This window comes from Halictus rubicundus, unplaced genomic scaffold (assembly GCF_050948215.1).
Source record: "Halictus rubicundus isolate RS-2024b unplaced genomic scaffold, iyHalRubi1_principal scaffold0055, whole genome shotgun sequence".
NCBI classification, from domain to species: Eukaryota; Metazoa; Arthropoda; class Insecta; order Hymenoptera; family Halictidae; genus Halictus; species Halictus rubicundus.
Genome location: NW_027488596.1, coordinates 241,979 through 268,213, shown reverse-complemented (window position 1 = coordinate 268,213; position 26,235 = coordinate 241,979).

The window sequence follows — 26,235 nt, the reverse complement described above, 5'->3', positions numbered from 1 at the left end:
GGATAGGATAGGATATAGGATTGGATAGGATACGATAGAGGATAGGATAGGATAGAGTATAGGATAGAGGATAGGATAGGATAGAGGATAGGATAGGATAGAGAATAGGATAGAGGATAGGATAGAGAATAGGATAGAGGATAGGACAGAGGATTGGTTAGGATAGGATAGTGGATAGGATAGGATTGAGGATAGTACAGGATAGAGGAAAGGATAGGATAGAGGATAGGATAGAGCATAGTTTAGAGGATTGGATAGGATATGGGATATTATAGGATAGAGGATAGGATACGATAGAGGATAGGATACGATAGAGGATAGGGTAGGATAGAGGATAGGATAGGATAGAGGATAGGATAGGATAGAGGATAGGATAGGATAGAGGATAGGATAGGGTAGAGGATAGGATAGAATACAGGATAGGATAGAGCATAGTTTAGAGGATTGGATAGGATATGGGATATTATAGGATAGAGGATAGGATACGATAGAGGATAGGATACGATAGAGGATAGGGTAGGATAGAGGATAGGATAGGATAGAGGATAGGATAGGATAGAGGTTAGGATAGGATAGAGGATAGGATAGGGTAGAGGATAGGATAGGAAAGATGATAGGATACGATAGAGGATAGGATACGATAGAGGATAGGATAGGATAGAGGATAGGATAGAGGATAGGATAGGATAGAGGATCGGATAGGGGATTGGATAGGATAGAGGATAGGATAGGATAGAGAATAGGATAGGAGATTGTATAGGATAGAGGACAGGAGACGATAGAGGATAGGATAGGATTTTGGGTTGGATATGATAGAGGATAGGGTAGGATAGAGGATAGGATAGGATAGAGGATTGTATAGGGGATTGGATAGGATAGAGGATAGGATAGGATAGAGGATAGGATAGGATAGAGGATAGGATAGAATAGAAGATAGGATAGGATAGAGGATAGGATAGGATAGAGGATAGGATAGGATAGAGGATGGGATAGGATAGAGGATAGGATAGGATAGAGGATAGGATAGGATAGACGATAGGATCGGATAGCGGATAGGATAGAGGTTAGGATAGGATAGAGGATAGGATAGGATAGAGGATTGGATAGGGGATTGGATTGGATAGAGGATAGGATAGGATAGAGGATAGGATAGGATAGAGAATAGGATAGAGGATAGGATAGGATAGAGGATAGGATAGGATAGAGGATAGGATATTATAGAGGATAGGATAGGTGATTGGATATGATAGAGGATGGGATAGGTGATTGGATAGGATAGAGGATAGGATAGGTTAGAGGATACGATATTATAGTGGAGAGGATCGAATATAGGATAGGATAGGGGATTGGATAGGATAGAGGATAGGATAGGATAGAGGATAGGATAGGATAGAGAATAGGATAGAGGATAGGATAGGATAGAGAATAGGATAGAGGATAGGACAGAGGATTGGATAGGATAGGATAGTGGATAGGATAGGATTGAGGATAGTACAGGATAGAGGAAAGGATAGGATAGAGGATAGGATAGAGGATAGGATAGAGGATTGGATAGGATAGGGGATATTATAGGATAGAGGATAGGATACGATAGAAGATAGCATAGGATAGAGTATAGGATAGAGGATAGGATTGAGGATAGGATAGGATAGAGGAAAGGATAGGATAGAGGATAGGATAGAGGATAGGATAGAGGATTGGATAGGATATGGGATATTATAGGATAGAGGATAGGATACGATAGAGGATATTATAGGATAGAGGATAGGATAGGATAGAGGATAGGATAGATGATTGGATAGGATAGAGGATAGGATAGGATAGAGGATAGGATAGGATAGAGGATACGATAGAGGATAGGATAGGATTGAGGATAGGATAGGATAGAGGATAGGATAGGATAGAGGATAGGATAGGATAGAGAATAGGATAGAGGATAGGATAGGATAGACAATAGGATAGAGGATAGGATAGGATTGAGGATAGGATAGAATAGAGGATAGGATTGGATAGAGGAAAGTATAGGATTGAGGATAGGATAGAGGATAGGATAGAGGATTGGATAGGATAGGGGATATTATAGGATAGCGGATAGGATACGATAGAAGATAGGATAGGATAGAGTATAGGATAGAGGATAGGATTGGATAGAGAATAGAATAGAGGATAGGATAGGATAGAGAATAGGATAGAGGATAGGACAGAGGATTGGATAGGATAAGATAGTGGATAGGATAGGATTGAGGATAGGATAGGAGATTGGATAGGAGAGAGGACAGGAGACGATAGAGGATAGGATAGGATATAGGATGGGATAGGATACGATAGAGGATAGGATAGGATAGAGTATAGGATAGAGGATAGGATAGGATAGAGGATAGGATAGGATAGAGGATAGGATAGGACAGAGAATAGGATAGAGGATAGGATAGGATAGAGAATAGGATAGAGGATAGTATAGGATAGGGGTTAGGATAGGATAGAGAATAGGAAAGAGGATAGGATAGGATAGAGAATAGGATAGAGGATAGGACAGAGGATTGGATAGGATAGGATAGTGGATAGGATAGGATTGAGGATAGTACAGGATAGAGGAAAGGATAGGATAGAGGATAGGATAGAGGATATTATAGGATAGAGGATAGGACAGAGGATTGGATAGGATAAGATAGTGGATAGGATATGATTGAGGATAGGATAGGAGATTGGATAGGAGAGAGGACAGGAGACGATAGAGGATAGGATAGGATATAGGATTGGATAGGATACGATAGAGGATAGGATAGGATAGAGTATAGGATAGAGGATAGGATAGGATAGAGGATAGGATAGGATAGAGAATAGGATAGAGGATAGGATAGGATAGAGAATAGGATAGAGGATAGGACAGAGGATTGGATAGGATAGGATAGTGGATAGGATAGGATTGAGGATAGTACAGGATAGAGGAAAGGATAGGATAGAGGATAGGATAGAGCATAGTTTAGAGGATTGGATAGGATATGGGATATTATAGGATAGAGGATAGGATACGATAGAGGATAGGATAGAGGATAGGTTAGGATAGAGGATAGGATAGGATAGAGAATAGGATAGAGGATAGGACAGAGGATTGGATAGGATAGGATAGTGGATAGGATAGGATTGAGGATAGGATAGGATAGAGGATAGGATAGGATAGAGGATAGGATAGGATAGAGGATAGGATAAGATAGAGGATAGGATAGGATAGAGGATAGGATAGGATAGAGGATATAATAGGATAGAGGATAGGATAGGATAGAGGATAGGATAGGATAGAGGATAGGATAGGATAGAGGATAGGATAGGATACAGGATAGGATAGGATAGAGGATAGGATAGGATAGAGGATAGGATATTATAGAGGATAGGATAGGATAGAGTATAGGATTGAATAGAGGATAGGATAGCATAGAGGATAGGAGACGATAGAGGATAGGACAGGATAGAGGATAGGATCGGATAGAGGATAGGATAGGATAGGATAGGATATAGGATAGGATAGGATAGAGTATAGGATATAGGATTGGATAGGATAGAGGATAGGATTGAGGATATATTATACGATAGAGGATAGGATAGGATAGAGGATAGGATCGGATAGCGGATAGGATAGAGGTTAGGATAGGATAGAGGATAGGATAGGATAGAGGATCGGATAGGGGATTGGATAGGATAGAGGATAGGATAGGATAGAGGATAGGATAGGATAGAGAATAGGATAGAGGATAGGATAGGATAGAGGATAGGATAGGATAGAGGATAGGATATTATAGAGGATAGGATAGGTGATTGGATGTGATAGAGGATGGGATAGGTGATTGGATAGGATAGAGGATAGGATAGGTTAGAGGATACGATATTATAGTGGAGAGGATCGAATATAGGATAGGATAGGGGATTGGATAGGATAGAGGATAGGATAGGATAGTTGATAGGATAGGATAGACGATAGGATAGGGGATTGGATACGATAGTTGATAGAATAGGGTAGAGGATAGGATAGGATAGAGGATAGGATAGGATAGAGGATAGGATAGGATTGAGGATAGGATAGGATAGAGGATAGGATAGGATAGAGGATAGGATAGGATAGAGAATAGGATAGAGGATAGGATATTATAGACAATAGGATAGAGGATAGGATATTATTGAGGATACGATAGAATAGAAGATAGGATAGGATAGAGGAAAGGATAAGATAGAGGATAGGATAGAGGATACGATAGGATAGGATAGAGGATAGGATAGGATAGAGGATAGGATAGGATAGAGAATAGGATAGGATAGACAATAGGATAGAGGGTAGGGTAGGATTGAGTATAGGATAGGATAGAGGATAGGATAGGATAGAGGATACGATAGAGGATAGGATAGGGTTGAGGATAGGATAGGATAGAGGATAGGATAGGATAGAGGATACGATAGAGGATAGGATAGGATTGAGGATAGGATAGGATAGAGGATAGGATAGGATAGAGGATAGGATAGGATAGAGAATAGGATAGAGGATAGGATAGGATAGACAATAGGATAGAGGATAGGATAGGATTGAGGATAGGATAGAATAGAGGATAGGATTGGATAGAGGAAAGGATAGGATAGAGGATAGGATAGAGGATAGGATAGAGGATTGGATAGGATATGGGATATTATAGGATAGAGGATAGGATACGATAGAGGATATTATAGGATAGAGGATAGGATAGGATAGAGGATAGGATAGGGGATTGGATAGGATAGAGGATAGGATAGGATAGAGGATAGGATAGGATAGAGGATACGATAGAGGATAGGATAGGATTGAGGATAGGATAGGATAGAGGATAGGATAGGATAGAGGATAGGATAGGATAGAGGATAGGCTAGGATATAGGATAGGATAGAGGAAAGGATAGGATAGAGGATAGGATAGGATAGAGGATAGGATAGGATAGAGAATAGGATAGAGGTTAGGATAGGGTAGAGGATAGGATAGGATAGAGGATAGGATATTATAGAGGATAGGATAGGTGATTGGATATGATAGAGGATGGGATAGGTGATTGGATAGGATAGAGGATAGGATAGGTTAGAGGATACGATATTATAGTGGAGAGGATCGAATATAGGATAGGATAGGGGATTGGATAGGATAGAGGATAGGATAGGATTGAGGATAGGATAGGAGATTGGATAGGAAAGAGGACAGGAGACGATAGAGGATAGGATAGGATATAGTATTGGATAGGATAGAGGATAGGATACGATAGAGGATAGGATAGGATAGAAGATAGGATAGGATAGAGGATAGGATAGGGGATTGGATAGGATAGTTGATGGAATAGGATAGAGGATAGGATAGGATAGATGATATTAAAGGAAAGAGGATAGGATATGATAGAGGATACGATATTATAGAGGATAGGATAGGATAGAGGATACGATATTATAGAGGATATGATACGATAGAGGATAGGATAGAGGATAGGATAGTATAGAGGATAGGATAGGATAGAGGATAGGATAGGATAGAGGATAGGATAGGATAGAGGATAGGATAGGATAGAGGATAGGATAGGATAGAGGATAGGATAGGATAGAGGATAGGATAGGATAGAGGATAGGATAGGGTAGAGGATAGGATAGGATAGAGGATAGGATAGGATAGAGGATAGAATAGGATAGAGGATAGGATAGGAAAGAGGATAGGATAGGATAGTTGATAGGATAGGATAGGCGATAGGATAGGGGATTGGATAGGATAGTTCATAGAATATACTAGAGGATAGGATAGGATAGAGGATAGGATAGGATAGAGGATAGGATAGGATAGAGGATACGATAGGATGGAGTATAGAATAGGATAGAGGATAGGATAGGATAGAGGATAGGATAGGATTGAGGATAGGATAGGATAGCGGATAGGATAGGATAGAGGATAGGACAGGATAGAGAATAGGATAGAGGATAGGATAGGATAGACAATAGGATAGAGGATAGGATATTATTGAGGATAGGATAGAATAGAGGATAGGATTGGATAGAGGAAAGGATAGGATAGAGGATAGGATAGAGGATTGGATAGGATAGGGGATATTATAGGATAGAGGATAGGATACGATAGAAGATAGGATAGGATAGAGTATAGGATAGAGGATAGGATTGAGGATAGGATAGGATAGAGGAAAGGATAGGATAGAGGATAGGATAGGATTGAGGATAGGATAGGATAGAGGATAGGATAGGATAGAAGATAGGATAGGATAGAGGATAGGATAGGATAGAGGATAGGATAGGATAGAGGATGGGATAGGATAGAGGATAGGATAGGATAGAGGATAGGATAGGATAGAGGATAGGATAGGATAGAGGATAGGATAGGATAGAGGATAGGATAGGATAGAGGATAGGATAGGATGGAGGATAGGATAGGATAGAGGATAGGATAGGATAGAGGATAGGATAGGATAGAGGATAGGATAGGATAGAGGATAGGATAGGATAGAGGATAGGATAGGATAGAGGATAGGATAGGATAGAGGATAGGATAGGATAGAGGATAGGATAGGATAGAGGATAGGATAGGATAGAGGATAGGATAGGATAGAGGATAGAATAGGATAGAGGATAGGATAGGAAAGAGGATGGGATAGGATAGAGGATCGGATAAGGGATTGGATAGGATAGAGGATAGGATAGGATAGAGAATAGGATAGGAGATTGTATAGGATAGAGGACAGGAGACGATAGAGGATAGGATAGGATTTTGGGTTGGATATGATAGAGGATAGGGTAGGATTGAGGATAGGATAGGATAGAGGATTGTATAGGGGATTGGATAGGATAGAGGATAGGATAGGATAGAGGATAGGATAGGATAGAGGAAAGGATAGGATAGAGGATAGGATAGGATAGGATAGAGGATAGGATAGGATAGAGGATAGGATAGGATAGAGGATAGGATAGGATAGAGGATAGGATAGGATAGAGGATAGGATAGGATAGAGGATAGGATAGGATAGAGGATAGGATAGGATAGAGGATAGGATAGGATAGAGGATAGGATAGGATAGAGTATAGGATATAGGATTGGATAGGATAGAGGATAGGATTGAGGATAGATTATACGATAGAGGATTGGATAGGATAGAGGATAGGATAGGAGATTGCATAGGATAGAGGATATGGTAGGATATAGTATAGGATATGATGGAAGATATTATAGGATAGAGCACAGTATAGGGTAGAGGATACGATATTATAGTGGAGAGGATCGAATATAGGATAGGATAGGGGATTGGATAGGATAGAGGATAGGATAGGATAGTTGATAGGATAGGATAGACGATAGGATAGGGGATTGGATAGGATAGTTCATAGAATAGGATAGAGGATTGGATAGGATAGAGGATAGGATAGGATAGAGGATACGATAGGATGGAGTATAGAATAGGATAGAGGATAGGATAGGATAGAGGATAGGATAGGATAGAGGATAGGATAGGATAGAGGATAGGATAGGATAGAGGATAGGATAGGATAGAGGATAGGATAGGATAGAGGATAGGATAGGATAGAGGATAGGATAGGATAGAGGATAGGATAGGATAGAGGATAGGATAGGGTAGAGGATAGGATAGGATAGAGGATAGGATAGGATAGAGGATAGAATAGGATAGAGGATAGGATAGGAAAGAGGATAGGATACGATAGAGGATAGGATAGGATAGAGGATAGGATAGAGGATAGGATAGGATAGAGGATAGGATAGGATAGAGGATCGGATAAGGGATTGGATAGGATAGAGGATAGGATAGGATAGAGAATAGGATAGGAGATTGTATAGGATAGAGGACAGGAGACGATAGAGGATAGGATAGGATTTTGGGTTGGATATGATAGAGGATAGGGTAGGATAGAGGATAGGATAGGATAGAGGATTGTATAGGGGATTGGATAGGATAGAGGATAGGATAGGATAGAGGATAGGATAGGATAGAGGAAAGGATAGGATAGAGGATAGGATAGGATAGGATAGAGGATAGGATAGGATAGAGGATAGGATAGGATAGAGGATAGGATAGGATAGAGGATAGGATAGGAAAGAGGATAGGATACGATAGAGGATAGGATAGGATAGAGGATAGGATAGAGGATAGGATAGGATAGAGGATAGGATAGGATAGAGGATCGGATAAGGGATTGGATAGGATAGAGGATAGGATAGGATAGAGAATAGGATAGGAGATTGTATAGGATAGAGGACAGGAGACGATAGAGGATAGGATAGGATTTTGGGTTGGATATGATAGAGGATAGGGTAGGATAGAGGATAGGATAGGATAGAGGATTGTATAGGGGATTGGATAGGATAGAGGATAGGATAGGATAGAGGATAGGATAGGATAGAGGAAAGGATAGGATAGAGGATAGGATAGGATAGGATAGAGGATAGGATAGGATAGAGGATAGGATAGGATAGAGGATAGGATAGGATAGAGGATAGGATAGGATAGAGGATAGGATAGGATAGAGGATAGGATAGGATAGAGGATAGGATAGGATAGAGGATAGGATAGGATAGAGGATAGGATAGGATAGAGGATAGGATAGGATAGAGGATAGGATAGGATAGAGGATAGTATAGGATAGAGGATAGGATAGGATAGAGGATAGGATAGGATAGAGTATTGTTGGGAAGCGAGTAAATTTAGTTCCAATGAGCGGTGTGAGAACCACTGTACGAGTTGAGCGCCACTGAACGGTGCCTGCGCGGCGTGCGATACGTAGATGCGTGTTAGTTGGATTTCGGCGCTCTCTCAAGTAAACACGAGGTGTTCGACAAATGTAACCTTTATATATTCACTACATTATTCATTATTATACTCCACATTACAACATTTAAATACAGTGTTAGATCTCTTCCTGCACACCACCTAATCATCCAATAAGATCCAACATTCAACATGGTAGCAGAGGTCCGTGGTTGGCTGATTATACTGGTGATTGCAACAAATTCGGAAGAGTTCTAGAAGGTTATGGGAACACGTGGAGCTGGAATAGTAGACGAATCTAAAACTAAAGACGAAGTAAGAAAACGGTTTGTAAAGTGTGTACAAAAGGTTATAAAGTTAAATAAAGTGGTAAAAGTGCTCAAAGAAATTGAACAGGAAAACATAAAAGTTTTGGAAGAAAGTAAATGGGAAAATAGACAAGTCAACATGGCGGATGAATTCAAGATGACGCTACCTATTTTCGATGGAAAAGATTACAGCACGTGGAAGAAGAGAATTGTGATTTTTCTAAGAATGAAAAAATGTGAAACAGTGATACAACGCGAGAGAGCTGCAACGGAGAATGAAGCCACGTGGAACGAGAAAGATCTAAAGGCAATGAATTACATTTATAGTGCCTTGTCAAACAGACAAATGGAATTAGTCAATGACGAAAATACCAGCTGTGAAATAATCAAGAAATTAGACAAGCTGTACCTACGTGAGTCAACCGCATTACAAATCTGTGTAAGAAATAAACTGGAACGGTTAAAATTAAAAGACTTTACTGAAACAAGTGAATTCTACAGTGAATTTGAAAAATTGACAATTGAGCTGAAAAATGCCGGTGCTACGGTAAATGAACCAGAAAAGTTAAATTATCTTCTGAGAACGCTACCAAGTTCCTTAAGCCATATTGGTGATTTAGTTGATGTGTTGCCCGAGCAAGAAAGAACTGTTGACTATGTTATAAATAAAATAAAGTTATACGAAGAACGTGAAAGGGATGAAAATCAAAGTTCAAAAATTAAAAGTGGCAACTCAAATGTATTTCGAAGTGAAGTAAAAAAGGACAGAACGTGTTACAAATGCGGTAAGCCAGGACATTATCAATATGAGTGTACGAGCCAGAACAACGGTGGAAACTTCTGGAGAGGTTCGAGAGGAGGAAGACAGCAGCAAGCGCCAGGAGGCGCGAGATACCAGCACCAACAGCGGGGAAGAGTCAGCTATAGCAGAGGCAGCAGCGCGTACCAAGGTACAGGTCATCGAGGACGAGGCTGTCAACAACGGCGAGACCGTCAGATCGCAGATCAAGACACGATGACATTCTTGACCGAGACAGAGGGTAGAGTAAGCTACAGTAGCGAGGTAAATAATTGCGAAAATAAATTAGAATGGGTATTAGATAGCGGATGTTCGGACCACATTATAAACAACGATAAATATTTTGTAAAATTAAGCAATTTAGACAATCCGATAAATGTTAAAGTGGGAGATGGCCGAACATTAAAAGCGACTAAAGTAGGAGACGTTAAAACAAAATTTATAACGAATTTTAACGAAAAGGAAATAATATTAAAAGATGTATTCTTCGTTAAAGAGATGGATAGAAATCTAATGAGTTTTGGTAAAATAGCAGAGAAAGCGAAAATAGTTTCAGTTGGAAATAATTCAAAGATTTACGCGGGAAATAAATTGATAGGAGTCGCGAACAAAGCAAATAATGTGTACAAGATAAACACAGTAGTCGAGAGTAAACAGAGTTATATCGCTGAAGATATAAATAACGGCATGACTTTGAAAGAGAAATTCCATAGGATTCTTGGACATGTAAACTTTGGGTATTTGAATATTCTGAGTAAAAATAATTTAGTCGAAGGCTTACCGAGTAATTTAGAGAATGAATATCTGAGATGCGGTACATGTATACAAAATAAAATGACTAACACTTCTTTCGAAAATAATAGATATAGAGCGAAGGAGATAGGAGAAATTATACATGCAGATGTAAACGGACCGCATAGCACAGTAGGGTGTATGGGAGAAAGATACTTTTTAGTCTTGATTGATGATTTTAGTAAAGCTGGAAAAGTTTACACAATGAAAAATAAAAATGAAGTATGCCATTGGATTATAACTTATGTTAACTTAATAGAAAATTTAACAGAGAAAAAAATTAAACGGTTTAGATGCGATAACGGTAAAGAATTTTTGAATAAAGACATTTACGAATTTGCGAAGGGAAAAGGAATTTTCATTGAACCATGTCCTCCGTATGTCCACGAATTGAACGGAACTGCTGAACGATATAATAGGTCAATAATGGAAACAGCAAGATGTTTACTAGCAGACGCGAGAATACACAATAGATTTTGGCCAGAAGTAGTTAAAACAGCAGCATACTTAAAAAACAGAACGTTAGCAAATACCTTGGAAAAAAAGACTCCATATGAAATTATGATGGGAAGGAAGCCCGATATTAAAAATTTGAAACTGTACGGGAGTAGAGTTTTTGTTAAAGTTCCGGAGATAAAAAGAAAAAACAAATGGGATAGAAAAGCCGATTTAGGAATTTTAGTCGGTTATGAAGATGTAGGCTATAGGATTCTCATAAATAATAAAATTGTTGTAGCCAAACATGTAGATATTATCGATGAAAACGTAAAGTTAGTTGGGTTCAAAGGTAACGATGAAATTACTGATAATAGTTTAAATGGAAGTGAGATAGATCAACAAAGCATAATTGATGAAAATGATAGTATTGAAAATGATGGTAGGGAAAATAATGGAAACAATGTAAATATTCAACCCAATACAAGTATTCAAAAGTTAGAACCAGTAAGAAGGTCAGAAAGAAAGAAAAATCCTGTAAAGCGATATGGAGATCCAGTAACAAATTGTATTTACGTAAATTATGTAAGCGTAGATAGTCCGGAAAATTACAACGAGGCTATAAACAGTAATGATAGTGAAAATTGGCGAGATGCGATGAACAAAGAGATTGAATGTTTAAAAAGAAATGATACGTGGAAATTAGTTGAGAAACCAAAAGATAAAAAAATATTAGATTTAAAATGGGTGTATACAAAAAAGGCTGAGAATCAGTTTAAGGCTAGAATTGTAGTAAGAGGGTTTCAACAAAGAGAAATACTTGAAGACATTTATTCGCCAGTAGCAAGGACACAAACATTAAAAATTCTGTTAAATTACTGTGTGCAAAACGATTTAGAAATAGACCAAATGGATGTAGAAGCCGCATTCCTTAACGGGAAAATAAAGTCGGAAGTGTATGTGAAACAACCTCAAGGTTATGACGATAACACAGGGAGAGTGTGTAAGCTCGAAAAATCATTGTACGGACTACGCGAAAGTCCACGCGCATGGTATGAGTGCTTGGATAAATTTTTGTTAGATTTAGGATTTGAGAAGAGTAAGATTGATTATTGTTTATACATTATAAAAATTAATGATAAAAAAGTTTACTTAATTATTTTTGTTGATGATTTACTAATTTGTGGTCAAAGTAGAAAATTAATGGAATATATTAAAAGGAAATTAGCAGTAAAATTTCGAATGAAAGACATGGGCCAAATAAGAACGTATCTAGGCATAAATATTAACTATGAGTATAAAAATAAAAGTATGACGCTAGATCAGGAAAGTTATATTAAATCATTGGCAACAAAATATGAAATCAAAGATGCAAAATTATATGCGACGCCGATGGAGCAAAATTTAAAATGTGAACCCGCACTATCAGCATCAAGTGACTTAAAGTATAGAAATTTAATCGGTGCACTTTTATATATAAGTTCGAGTACTAGACCGGATATTTGTTATTGTGTTAACTATCTAAGCAGATTCCAAAATTGCCATGACCAAAGTCATTATAAATACGCTTTAAGAATATTAAAATATTTATATTACACCAAAGAATTAAAGTTAAAATTTGAGAAAAATCTGAACGCAGATATATTAGATTGTTGTGTAGATGCTGATTGGGCGGGAGATATAGTTGATAGAAAATCCACGACTGGATATGTAATAAGAATGTATGGTAATAGTATTTTCTGGAAATCAAAGAAACAAGATGTTGTAACAAAATCATCCACAGAAGCAGAGTATGTTGCGTTGTCTGTATGCGTGAGTGAGGTTAAATTAATTAAAGAATTATTAAAGGATTTTGAAATAAAGATTAATGAGCCGATACAAATTTATGAGGATAACGCAGGTGCAATCAGTATAAGTAAATTTGGAAATTTAACAAAGAAATCTAAGTACATAGAAACGCACTATCATTTTGTAAATGAAAATTATTTAAATAGAGAGATTAATGTAATAAAAATAGATTCAGAGGAAAATCCTGCAGATATCTTTACTAAGTCATTAGGACGTACTAAGTTTGAAAAGTTCAGAGAAGAATTAAAGATTTGTTAAATAAAAAAACTAAATTTAAGGAGGCGTGTTGGGAAGCGAGTAAATTTAGTTCCAATGAGCGGTGTGAGAACCACTGTACGAGTTGAGCGCCACTGAACGGTGCCTGCGCGGCGTGCGATACGTAGATGCGTGTTAGTTGGATTTCGGCGCTCTCTCAAGTAAACACGAGGTGTTCGACAAATGTAACCTTTATATATTCACTACATTATTCATTATTATACTCCACATTACAACATTTAAATACAGTGTTAGATCTCTTCCTGCACACCACCTAATCATCCAATAAGATCCAACATTCAACAAGTATAGGATATAGGATTGGATAGGATAGAGGATAGGATTGAGGATAGATTATACGATAGAGGATTGGATAGGATAGAGGATAGGATAGGAGATTGCATAGGATAGAGGATAGGATACGATAGAGGATAGGGTAGGATATAGTATAGGATATGATGGAAGATATTATAGGATAGAGCACAGGATAGGGTAGAGGATACGATATTATAGTGGAGAGGATCGAATATAGGATAGGATAGGGGATTGGATAGGATAGAGGATAGGATAGGATAGTTGATAGGATAGGATAGACGATAGGATAGGGGATTGGATAGGATAGTTCATAGAATAGGATAGAGGATTGGATAGGATAGAGGATAGGATAGGATAGAGGATACGATAGGATGGAGTATAGAATAGGATAGAGGATAGGATAGGATAGAGGATAGGATATTATAGGATAGAATAGGATAGAGGATAGGATAGGATAGGATAGAGGATAGGATTGAGGATAGATTATACCATACAGGAGAGGATAGGATAGGATAGAGGATAGGATAGGTTAGAGGATCGGATAGGGGATTGGATAGGATAGAGGATAGGATAGGATAGAGGATAGGATAGGATAGCGGATAGGATACGATATAGGATTGGATAGGATAGAGGATAGGGTAGGATAGGGGATTGGATAGGATAGAGGATAGGATAGGTTTGCGGATAGGATATGATATAGGATTGAATAGCATAGAGGTTAGGAGACGATAGAGGATAGGATAGGATAGAGGATAGGATAGGATAGAGGATAAGATAGGATGGAGGATAGGATAGGATAGGATAGAGAATAGGATAGGATAGCGGATAGGATAGGATTGAGGATAGGATAGGATAGAGGATCGGATAGGGGATTGGATAGGATAGAGGATAGGATAGGAGATTGGATAGGATAGAGGACAGGAGACGATAGAGGATAGGATAGGATATAGGATTGGATAGTATAGAGGATAGGATAGGATAGAGAATAGGATAGGGTAGATTATATTATAGGATAGAGGATACGATATTATAGAGGATAGGATAGGATAGAGTATAGGATTGGATAGAGGATAGGATAGAGGATAGGATAGGATAGAGAATAGGATAGGATAGAGGATAGGATAGCATAGAGGATAGGATAGGATATAGGATAGGATCGGATAGAGTATAGAATAGAGTATCCTATCCTCTATAGGATAGAGGATAGGATAGAGAATAGGATAGAGGATAGGACAGAGGATTGGATAGGATAGGATAGTGTATAGGATAGGATTGAGGATAGGATAGGAGATTGGATACTAAAGAGGACAGGAGACGATAGAGGATAGGATAGGATATAGGATTGGATAGGATAGAGGATAGGATAGAGGATAGGATAGAGGATAGGATAGGATAGAGGATAGGATAGGAGATTGCATAGGATAGAGGATAGGATACGATAGAGGATAGGGTAGGATATAGTATAGGATATGATGGAAGATATTATAGGATAGAGCACAGGATAGGGTAGAGGATACGATATTATAGTGGAGAGGATCGAATATAGGATAGGATAGGGGATTGGATAGGATAGAGGATAGGATAGGATAGTTGATAGGATAGGATAGACGATAGGATAGGGGATTGGATAGGATAGTTCATAGAATAGGATAGAGGATTGGATAGGATAGAGGATAGGATAGGATAGAGAATACGATAGGATGGAGTATAGAATAGGATAGAGGATAGGATAGGATAGAGGATAGGATATTATAGGATAGAATAGGATAGAGGATAGGATAGGATAGGATAGAGGATAGGATTGAGGATAGATTATACCATAGAGGAGACGATAGGATAGGATAGAGGATAGGATAGGTTAGAGGATCGGATAGGGGATTGGATAGGATAGAGGATAGGATAGGATAGAGAATAGTATAGGAGATTGTATAGGATAGAGGACAGGAGACGATAGAGGATAGGATAGGATTTTGGGTTGGATATGATAGAGGATAGGATACGATAGAGGATAGGGAAGGATAGAGGATAGGATAGCATAGTGGATAGGAGACGATAGATGATAGGATATAATAGCGGATAGGATAGGGTTGAGGATAGGATAGGATAGAGGATCGGATAGGGGATTGGATAGGATAGAGGATAGGATAGGATAGAGGATAGGATAGGATAGCGGATAGGATACGATATAGGATTGGATAGGATAGAGGATAGGGTAGGATAGGGGATTGGATAGGATAGAGGATAGGATAGGTTTGCGGATAGGATAAGATATAGGATTGAATAGCATAGAGGTTAGGAGACGATAGAGGATAGGATAGGATAGAGGATAGGATAGGATAGAGGATAAGATAGGATGGAGGATAGGATAGGATAGGATAGAGAATAGGATAGGATAGCGGATAGGATAGGATTGAGGATAGGATAGGATAGAGGATCGGATAGGGGATTGGATAGGATAGAGGATAGGATAGGAGATTGGATAGGATAGAGGACAGGAGACGATAGAGGATAGGATAGGATATAGGATTGGATAGTATAGAGGATAGGATAGGATAGAGAATAGGATAGGGTAGATTATATTATAGGCTAGAGGATACGATATTATAGAGGATAGGATAGGATAGAGTATAGGATTGGATAGAGGATAGGATAGAGGATAGGATAGGATAGAGAATAGGATAGGATAGAGGATAGGATAGCATAGAGGATAGGATAGGATATAGGATAGGATCGGATAGAGTATAGAATAGAGTATCCTATCCTCTATAGGATAGAGGATAGGATAGAGAATAGGATAGAGGATAGGACAGAGGATTGGATAGGATAGGATAGTGTATAGGATAGGATTGAGGATAGGATAGGAGATTGGATACTAAAGAGGACAGGAGACGATAGAGGATAGGATAGGATATAGGATTGGATAGGATAGAGGATAGGATACGATAGAGGATAGGAAAGGATAGATGATAGGATAGGATAGAGGATAGGATAGGGGATTGGATAGGATAGTTGATGGAATATGATAGAGGATAGGATAGGATAGAGAATAGGATAGGATAGATGATATTAAAGGAAAGAGGATAGGATATGATAGAGGATACGATATTATAGAGGATAGGATAGGATAGAGGATCCGATATTATAGAGGATAGGATACGATAGAGGATAGGATTGAGGATAGATTATAGGATAGAGGATAGGATAGGATAGAGGATAGGATAGGATAGAGGATAGGATAGGATAGAGGATAGGATAGGATAGAGGATAGGATATGATAGAGGATAGGATAGGATAGAGAATAGGATAGGATAGATGATATTAAGGGAAAGAGGATAGGATATGATAGAGGATACGATATTATAGAGGATAGGATAGGATAGAGGATCCGATATTATAGAGGATAGGATACGATAGAGGATAGGATTGAGGATAGATTATAGGATAGAGGATAGGATAGGATAGCGGATAGGATACGATATAGGATTGGATAGGATAGAGGATAGGGTAGGATAGGGGATTGGATAGGATAGAGGATAGGATAGGTTTGCGGATAGGATAAGATATAGGATTGAATAGCATAGAGGTTAGGAGACGATAGAGGATAGGATAGGATAGAGGATAGGATAGGATAGAGGATAAGATAGGATGGAGGATAGGATAGGATAGGATAGAGGATGGGAAAGGATAGAGGATAGGATACGATAGAGGATAAGGATAGGATAGAGGATCGGATAGGGGATTGGATAGGATAGAGGATAGGATAGGAGATTGGATAGGATAGAGGAGAGGAGACGATAGAGGATAGGATAGGATATAGGATTGGATAGTATAGAGGATAGGATAGGATAGAGAATAGGATAGGGTAGATTATATTATAGGCTAGAGGATACGATATTATAGAGGATAGGATAGGATAGAGTATAGGATTGGATAGAGGATAGGATAGAGGATAGGATAGGATAGAGAATAGGATAGGATAGAGGATAGGATAGCATAGAGGATAGGATAGGATATAGGATAGGATCGGATAGAGTATAGAATAGAGTATCCTATCCTCTATAGGATAGAGGATAGGATAGAGAATAGGATAGAGGATAGGACAGAGGATTGGATAGGATAGGATAGTGTATAGGATAGGATTGAGGATAGGATAGGAGATTGGATACTAAAGAGGACAGGAGACGATAGAGGATAGGATAGGATATAGGATTGGATAGGATAGAGGATAGGTTACGATAGAGGATAGGAAAGGATAGAGGATAGGATAGGATAGAGGATAGGATAGGGGATTGGATAGGATAGTTGATGGAATATGATAGAGGATAGGATAGGATAGAGAATAGGATAGGATAGATGATATTAAAGGAAAGAGGATAGGATATGATAGAGGATACGATATTATAGAGGATAGGATAGGATAGAGGATCCGATATTATAGAGGATAGGATACGATAGAGGATAGGATTGAGGATAGATTATAGGATAGAGGATAGGATAGGATAGAGGATACGATAGGATAGAAGATAGAATAGGATAGAGGATAGGATAGTATAGAAGATAGGATAGGATAGAGGATAGGATAGGATAGAGGATAGGATAGGATAGAGGATAGGATAGGATAGAGGATAGGATATGATAGAGGATAGGATAGGATAGAGAATAGGATAGGATAGATGATATTAAAGGAACGAGGATAGGATATGATAGAGGATACGATATTATAGAGGATAGGATAGGATAGAGGATACGATAGGATAGAAGATAGAATAGGATAGAGGATAGGATAGTATAGAGGATAGGATAGGATAGAGGATAGGATAGGATAGAGGATAGGATAGGATAGAGGATAGGATAGGATAGAGGATAGGATATGATAGAGGATAGGATAGGATAGAGGATAGGATAGGTTAGAGGATACGATATTATAGTGGAGAGGATCGAATATAGGATAGGATAGGGGATTGGATAGGATAGAGGATAGGATAGGATAGAGGATAGGATAGGATAGAGAATAGGATAGAGGATAGGATAGGATAGAGAATAGGATAGAGGATAGGACAGAGGATTGGATAGGATAGGATAGTGGATAGGATAGGATTGAGGATAGTACAGGATAGAGGAAAGGATAGGATAGAGGATAGGATAGAGGATAGGATAGAGGATTGGATAGGATAGAGAATAGGATAGAGGATAGGATAGGATAGACAATAGGATAGAGGATAGGATATTATTGAGGATAGGATAGAATAGAGGATAGGATAGGATAGAGGATACGATAGGATAGGATAGAGGATAGGATAGGATAGAGGATAGGATAGGATAGAGTATTTGATAGGATAGAGGATAGGATAGGATAGAGAATAGGATAGGATAGACAATAGGATAGAGGGTAGGATAGGATTGAGTATAGGATAGAATAGAGGATAGGATTGGATAGAGGAAAGGATAGGATAGAGGATAGGATAGAGGATAGGATAGAGGATAGGATAGAGGATTGGATAGGATAGGGGATATTATAGGATAGAGGATAGGATACGATAGAAGATAGCATAGGATAGAGTATAGGATAGAGGATAGGATTGAGGATAGGATAGGATAGAGGAAAGGCTAGGATAGAGGATAGGATAGAGGATAGGATAGAGGATTGGATAGGATATGGGATATTATAGGATAGAGGATAGGATACGATAGAGGATATTATAGGATAGTGGATAGGATAGGATAGAGGATAGGATAGAGGATTGGATAGGATAGAGGATAGGATAGGATAGAGGATAGGATAGGATAGAGGATACGATAGAGGATAGGATAGGATTGAGGATAGGATAGGATAGAGGATAGTATAGGATAGAGGATAGGATAGGATAGAGAATAGGATAGAGGATAGGATAGGATAGACAATAGGATAGAGGATAGGATAGGATTGAGGATAGGATAGAATAGAGGATAGGATTGGATAGAGGAAAGGATAGGATGGAGGATAGGATAGAGGATAGGATAGAGGATTGGATAGGATAGGGGATATTATAGGATAGCGGATAGGATACGATAGAAGATAGGATAGGATAGAGTATAGGATAGAGGATAGGATTGGATAGAGAATAGAATAGAGGATAGGATAGGATAGAGAATAGGATAGAGGATAGGACAGAGGATTGGATAGGATAAGATAGTGGATAGGATAGGATTGAGGATAGGATAGGAGATTGGATAGGAGAGAGGACAGGAGACGATAGAGGATAGGATAGGATAGAGGATAGGATAGCATAGAGGATAGGAGACGATAGAGGATAGGACAGGATAGAGGATAGGATCGGATAGAGGATAGGATAGGATAGGATAGGATATAGGATAGGATAGGATAGAGTATAGGATATAGGATTGGATAGGATAGAGGATAGGATTGAGGATATATTATACGATAGAGGATAGGATAGGATAGACGATAGGATCGGATAGCGGATAGGATAGAGGTTAGGATAGGATAGAGGATAGGATAGGATAGAGGATTGGATAGGGGATTGGATTGGATAGAGGATAGGATAGGATAGAGGATAGGATAGGATAGAGAATAGGATAGAGGATAGGATAGGATAGAGGATAGGATAGGATAGAGGATAGGATATTATAGAGGATAGGATAGGTGATTGGATATGATAGAGGATGGGATAGGTGATTGGATAGGATAGAGGATAGGATAGGTTAGAGGATACGATATTATAGTGGAGAGGATCGAATATAGGATAGGATAGGGGATTGGATAGGATAGAGGATAGGATAGGATAGAGGATAGGATAGGATAGAGAATAGGATAGAGGATAGGATAGGATAGAGAATAGGATAGAGGATAGGACAGAGGATTGGATAGGATAGGATAGTGGATAGGATAGGATTGAGGATAGTACAGGATAGAGGAAAGGATAGGATAGAGGATAGGATAGAGGATAGGATAGAGGATTGGATAGGATAGGGGATATTATAGGATAGAGGATAGGATACGATAGAAGATAGCATAGGATAGAGTATAGGATAGAGGATAGGATTGAGAATAGGATAGGATAGAGGAAAGGATAGGATAGAGGATAGGATAGAGGATAGGATAGAGGATTGGATAGGATATGGGATATTATAGGATAGAGGATAGGATACGATAGAGGATATTATAGGATAGAGGATAGGATAGGATAGAGGATAGGATAGATGATTGGATAGGATAGAGGATAGGTTAGGATAGAGGATAGGATAGGATAGAGGATACGATAGAGGATAGGATAGGATTGAGGATAGGATAGGATAGAGGATAGGATAGGATAGAGGATAGGATAGGATAGAGAATAGGATAGAGGATAGGATAGGATAGACAATAGGATAGAGGATAGGATAGGATTGAGGATAGGATAGAATAGAGGATAGGATTGGATAGAGGAAAGTATAGGATTGAGGATAGGATAGAGGATAGGATAGAGGATTGGATAGGATAGAGGATAGGATAGAGGATAGGATAGAGGATAGGATAGAGGATTGGATAGGATAGGGGATATTATAGGATAGAGGATAGGATTGGATAGAGAATAGAATAGAGGATAGGATAGGATAGAGAATAGGATAGAGGATAGGACAGAGGATTGGATAGGATAAGATAGTGGATAGGATAGGATTGAGGATAGGATAGGAGATTGGATAGGAGAGAGGACAGGAGACGATAGAGGATAGGATAGGATATAGGATTGGATAGGATACGATAGAGGATAGGATAGGATAGAGTATAGGATAGAGGATAGGATAGGATAGAGGATAGGATAGGACAGAGAATAGGATAGAGGATAGGATAGGATAGAGAATAGGATAGAGGATAGTATAGGATAGGGGTTAGGATAGGATAGAGAATAGGAAAGAGGATAGGATAGGATAGAGAATAGGATAGAGGATAGGACAGAGGATTGGATAGGATAGGATAGTGGATAGGATAGGATTGAGGATAGTACAGGATAGAGGAAAGGATAGGATAGAGGATAGGATAGAGGATATTATAGGATAGAGGATAGGACAGAGGATTGGATAGGATAAGATAGTGGATAGGATAGGATTGAGGATAGGATAGGAGATTGGATAGGAGAGAGGACAGGAGACGATAGAGGATAGGATAGGATATAGGATTGGATAGGATACGATAGAGGATAGGGTAGGATAGAGTATAGGATAGAGGATAGGATAGGATAGAGGATAGGATAGGATAGAGAATAGGATAGAGGATAGGATAGGATAAGAATAGGATAGAGGATAGGACAGAGGATTGGATAGGATAGGATAGTGGATAGGATAGGATTGAGGATAGTACAGGATAGAGGAAAGGATAGGATAGAGGATAGGATAGAGGATAGTTTAGAGGATTGGATAGGATATGGGATATTATAGGATAGAGGATAGGATACGATAGAGGATAGGATACGATAGAGGATAGGATAGAGGATAGGTTAGGATAGAGGATAGGATAGGATAGAGAATAGGATAGAGGATAGGACAGAGGATTGGATAGGATAGGATAGTGGATAGGATAGGATTGAGGATAGGATAGGATAGAGGATAGGATAGGATAGAGGATAGGATAGGATAGAGGATAGGATAAGATAGAGGATAGGATAGGATAGAGGATAGGATAGGATAGAGGATAGGATAGGATAGAGTATAGGATAGAGGATAGGATAGGATAGAGGATAGGATAGGACAGAGAATAGGATAGAGGATAGGATAGGATAGAGAATAGGATAGAGGATAGTATAGGATAGGGGTTAGGATAGGATAGAGAATAGGAAAGAGGATAGGATAGGAGAGAGAATAGGATAGAGGATAGGACAGAGGATTGGATAGGATAGGATAGTGGATAGGATAGGATTGAGGATAGTACAGGATAGAGGAAAGGATAGGATAGAGGATAGGATAGAGGATATTATAGGATAGAGGATAGGACAGAGGATTGGATAGGATAAGATAGTGGATAGGATAGGATTGAGGATAGGATAGGAGATTGGATAGGAGAGAGGACAGGAGACGATAGAGGATAGGATAGGATATAGGATTGGATAGGATACGATAGAGGATAGGGTAGGATAGAGTATAGGATAGAGGATAGGATAGGATAGAGGATAGGATAGGATAGAGAATAGGATAGAGGATAGGATAGGATAAGAATAGGATAGAGGATAGGACAGAGGATTGGATAGGATAGGATAGTGGATAGGATAGGATTGAGGATAGTACAGGATAGAGGAAAGGATAGGATAGAGGATAGGATAGAGGATAGTTTAGAGGATTGGATAGGATATGGGATATTATAGGATAGAGGATAGGATACGATAGAGGATAGGATACGATAGAGGATAGGATAGAGGATAGGTTAGGATAGAGGATAGGATAGGATAGAGAATAGGATAGAGGATAGGACAGAGGATTGGATAGGATACGATAGTGGATAGGATAGGATTGAGGATAGGATAGGATAGAGGATAGGATAGGATAGAGGATAGGATAGGATAGAGGATAGGATAAGATAGAGGATAGGATAGGATAGAGGATAGGATAGGATAGAGGATATAATAGGATAGAGGATAGGATAGGATAGAGGATAGGATAGGATAGAGGATAGGATAGGATAGAGGATAGGATAGGATAGAGGATAGGATAGGATAGAGGATAGGATAGGATAGAGGATAGGATATTATAGAGGATAGGATAGGATAGAGTATAGGATTGAATAGAGGATAGGATAGCATAGAGGATAGGAGACGATAGAGGATAGGACAGGATAGAGGATAGGATCGGATAGAGGATAGGATAGGATAGGATAGGATAGGATATAGGATAGGATAGGATAGAGTATAGGATATAGGATTGGATAGGATTGAGGATAGGATTGAGGATATATTATACGATAGAGGATAGGATAGGATAGAGGATAGGATCGGATAGCGGATAGGATAGAGGTTAGGATAGGATAGAGGATAGGATAGGATAGAGGATCGGATAGGGGATTGGATAGGATAGAGGATAGGATAGGATAGAGGATAGGATAGGATAGAGAATAGGATAGAGGATAGGATAGGATAGAGGATAGGATAGGATAGAGGATAGGATATTATAGAGGATAGGATAGGTGATTGGATGTGATAGAGGATGGGATAGGTGATTGGATAGGATAGAGGATAGGATAGGTTAGAGGATACGATATTATAGTGGAGAGGATCGAATATAGGATAGGATAGGATAGAGGATAGGATAGGATAGAGGATAGGATAGGATAGAGGATAGGCTAGGATAGAGGATAGGATAGGATAGAGGAAAGGATAGGATAGAGGATAGGATAGGATAGAGGATAGGATAGGATAGAGGATAGGATAGGATAGAGGATAGGATAAGATAGAGGATAGGATAGGATAGAGGATAGGATAGGATAGAGGATACAATAGGATAGAGGATAGGATAGGATAGAGGATAGGATAGGATAGAGGATAGGATAGGATAGAGGATAGGATAGGATAGAGGATAGGATAGGATAGAGGATAGGATATTATAGAGGATAGGATAGGATAGAGTATAGGATTGAATAGAGGATAGGATAGCATAGAGGATAGGAGACGATAGAGGATAGGACAGGATAGAGGATAGGATCGGATAGAGGATAGGATAGGATAGGATAGGATATAGGATAGGATAGGATAGAGTATAGGATAAAGGATTGGATAGGATAGAGGATAGGATAGAGGTTAGGATAGGATAGAGGATAGGATAGGATAGAGGATAGGATCGGATAGCGGATAGGATAGAGGTTAGGATAGGATAGAGGATAGGATAGGGGATTGGATAGGATAGAGGATAGGATAGGATAGACGATAGGATAGGATAGAGGATACGATAGAGGATAGGATAGGATTGAGGATAGGATAGGATAGAGGATAGGATAGAATAGAGGATAGGATAGGATAGAGAATAGGATAGAGGATAGGATAGGATAGACAATAGGATAGTGGATAGGATAGGATTGAGGATAGTATAGAATAGAGGATAGGATTGGATAGAGGAAAGGATAGGATAGAGGATAGGATAGAGGATAGGATAGAGGATTGGATAGGATATGGGATATTATAGGATAGAGGATAGGATACGATAGAGGATATTATAGGATAGAGGATAGGATAGGATAGAGGATAGGATAGGGGATTGGATAGGATAGAGGATAGGATAGGATAGAGGATAGGATAGGATAGAGGATACGATAGAGGATAGGATAGGATTGAGGATAGGATAGGATAGAGGATAGGATAGGATAGAGGATAGGATAGGATAGAGGATAGGCTAGGATATAGGATAGGATAGAGGAAAGGATAGGATAGAGGATAGGATAGGATAGAGGATAGGATAGGATAGAGAATAGGATAGAGGTTAGGATAGGGTAGAGGATAGGATAGGATAGTGGATAGGATATTATAGAGGATAGGATAGGTGATTGGATATGATAGAGGATGGGATAGGTGATTGGATAGGATAGAGGATAGGATAGGTTAGAGGATACGATATTATAGTGGAGAGGATCGAATATAGGATAGGATAGGGGATTGGATAGGATAGAGGATAGGATAGGATTGAGGATAGGATAGGAGATTGGATAGGAAAGAGGACAGGAGACGATAGAGGATAGGATAGGATATAGTATTGGATAGGATAGAGGATAGGATACGATAGAGGATAGGATAGGATAGAAGATAGGATAGGATAGAGGATAGGATAGGGGATTGGATAGGATAGTTGATGGAATAGGATAGAGGATAGGATAGGATAGAGAATAGGATAGGATAGATGATATTAAAGGAAAGAGGATAGGATATGATAGAGGATACGATATTATAGAGGATATGATACGATAGAGGATAGGATAGAGGATAGGATAGTATAGAGGATAGGATAGGATAGAGGATACGATAGGATAGAGGATAGGATAGGATAGAGGATAGGATAGGATAGAGGATAGGATAGTATAGAGGATAGGATAGGATAGAGGATAGGATAGGATAGAGGATAGGATAGGGTAGAGGATAGGATAGGATAGAGGATAGGATAGGATAGAGGATAGGATAGGATAGAGGATAGGATAGGATAGAGCATAGGATAGGATAGAGGATAGGATAGGATAGAGGATAGGATAGGATAGAGGATAGGATAGGATAGAGGATAGGATAGGATAGAGGTTAGGATAGGATAGAGGATAGGATAGGGTAGAGGATAGGATAGGAAAGATGATAGGATACGATAGAGGATAGGATAGGATAGAGGATAGGATAGAGGATAGGATAGGATAGAGGATCGGATAGGGGATTGGATAGGATAGAGGATAGGATAGGATAGAGAATAGGATAGGAGATTGTATAGGATAGAGGACAGGAGACGATAGAGGATAGGATAGGATTTTGGGTTGGATATGATAGAGGATAGGGTAGGATAGAGGATAGGATAGGATAGAGGATTGTATAGGGGATTGGATAGGATAGAGGATAGGATAGGATAGAGGATAGGATAGGATAGAGGATAGGATAGAATAGAAGATAGGATAGGATAGAGGATAGGATAGGATAGAGGATAGGATAGGATAGAGGATGGGATAGGATAGAGGATAGGATAGGATAGAGGATAGGATAGGATAGACGATAGGATAGGA